The sequence below is a fragment of the Mustela nivalis genome (genome assembly GCF_964662115.1).
Source record: "Mustela nivalis genome assembly, contig: HAP1_SCAFFOLD_226, whole genome shotgun sequence".
Taxonomy (NCBI): domain Eukaryota; kingdom Metazoa; phylum Chordata; class Mammalia; order Carnivora; family Mustelidae; genus Mustela; species Mustela nivalis.
In genome coordinates this window covers 150,351-152,775 of record NW_028136410.1, presented here as the reverse complement: position 1 = coordinate 152,775, position 2,425 = coordinate 150,351, and positions in this window count along the sequence as shown.

Genomic DNA, 2,425 nt, shown 5'->3' with positions numbered 1-2,425 from the left:
TGGGAGCTGGGACAAATCCCCAGAGAGGGATACTCGTCCACAGTACCTGAGGCCACCGCTCCAATCCACGGCTATCCCGGACACAACATCCAGAGACAAAAGCCTGAAGGAACGCCTCCCACTCGCCCTTGTTTCAGAGGCCCAGGAGCTCCCCCTCGGGCTGTACATCCGGCCTGCCATACCCTAGGCGCCACTCATAAGCTGAGTTTGTGTATTCAGACTTCTGTGCCCACAGCCTGGACCCACACAACATCCAGGCTAGGGCCTCTGGACCAAACAGCAAAAGATTGTGCCTGCCCTCTCCAAGGAAAGTGTGCCCAATCCATTGACCACAACCCTACAGGTTAGGGAAAAGCTCCAAGGTCCCTGAGGCCATCAATAGTATAGGCCACCCTGGACTAAGAGGGGCTCTCTGACACCAGCGGAGCAACTATCTCCACTTAGACTCTCAGACAGTGTCCCCAGAGACAGAAGGTTGAAATGGACAGGCCCCCAGGCCCTAATCTGAACCTTAGCTTTGGTTTCCATGTTTCCGTTCTCAGAGGACTGTTTTCGTAGACCAGCACATGGGGCTTTTCTGAGGCACCAAACCAAACATCTCTCATCTCCACATGGGCAGCTTTCTTACTGGGATGTATCAAACACTTCAGGTAGGAGAGTTCCGCAGGGCCACCGAACAACCAGCACATTCCAAGGTCTCCATGGACCCAAACGCACATTATGACGCATCCTCAGGAGAGGCCATTTCAACTCAGCCCCCTGGGTCGCGTGTTCCAGAGGCAGCAGATCAAACATATCTTGTCGCTAATAGCCAATGGGAATGCGAGGCATGCTGTACAGGGATCCATCCTTCGAACCCTGCTCTCCAGTCCTTCCATATGGTATGTCCTGGAGCCATGCAACAGGACTCGAATGTCCCGCAGAAGGAAACCTTGTGGTTTGGGGCAACCTCCAAACTCAGCGTGGGAAAACTTCCTTGGCCTCATGAGGCCCCCACTTCATGAAGGTGCCATCATGGACACATACTCCAGCCTCAGCCAACGTCTGATCCTCAGCCTGACTTCAGATGCAGGAGATTTTGATTCAGCCTCTGCAGAGTGGGCCTGCTCTGCCCTTGGCTCCAATCCTCACACTAGCTTGTGTTTTCAGACTTCCGTCCTCACACTCCTGGCCCACAAACCCTCCCTCCTGGGAATTCTGGGGCCACAATGAAGCACTGTGCCTGCCTCCCAGGAGAAAAACATTGTCTATGGCGCTGCCCAGAAACCCCAAATGAGGATCAAACTGCTTGGCCCTCGGCAACACCCCAATTGCACAGGCTACCTTAAACAGTGATGCTCTGTCGCAAATTGCCTGAGCCCAGACCTTCCAACAGACACCAACACAGCTGGCTGCACACCCAGCACATTGGACCCGCCACTGCCTTAGGCCACCATCCATTCCCAACCTGGGTTTTCAGTCATCGGAACCTAGACCTTATCTCCAATCCCTGCACAGGGGGGAACCTGATGCACAAGTCAGAACCCCTCCTTCCCCCTGGCAAGAAACCTTGCTGCTGGCAGTGAGTCAAACCTTCAGTGTAGGAGAAAACGGCATGGCCCATGAGGCCACGCCCAAGCGTGAGGGCCGCCTTGGGCACAAACACACATTGTGACCCTCAGCGTGAGTACCTTTTTCAAGTAACGCCTCTCAGTGACTGGACCAAGAGCCCGCATATGTGGCTTGCCATGCCCATAGGCACCCAGGACTAACTAGATGGTGTGTATTCCAGTTGAGGAAACCCACAGCTGTGCTCTAGAGTCCCTCTCCTGGGGGGGGGTCCCCTGTGGCAGAAAACAGTACTCTTCATTCCCACAGAATGAACACAAACACTTGGGAGCTTGGACAATCCCCCGAGAGGAAGGCTCTTCCTCGGCCTCTGAGACAACCCCTACCCTGACCGGACACTGTAAACGCAACACCCAGAGACAAAATCCTGAGTGACTGCCTCCCACTTGCCCTACTTTGATTTCCAGAGGATCTCCCCTCACGGACTAGAGATCAGGCCTGCCATTACATTGGCCCCTAGCTGAGCCAAGTTTGCTTTTTCAGACATCTGTCCCCACAGCCCTGGCAAACACAGCCTCTAGGCTGGGTCCTCTGGAGCCATACCACAGGACCGTGCCTGCTCTCTCCTGGGAAACTGTGTCCATTCCTTTGGCCACACACCTCCAGAATATGAGAAACCTCAAGGCCTCCGAGGACATCCCACTACTGGGAGCCTCACTGGACTCACAGGGGCATTCGGACACAAGCTGAGCAGCTACATCCATGAATGCATGCACACAGATGTCAACAGAGATAGACGGTTGAGCCGGACAGGCCTTTAGGCCGTAGTCTCAACTCTTGCTTTGGTTTCCAGGTGTCACTCCTCAGAGGCTTTGGT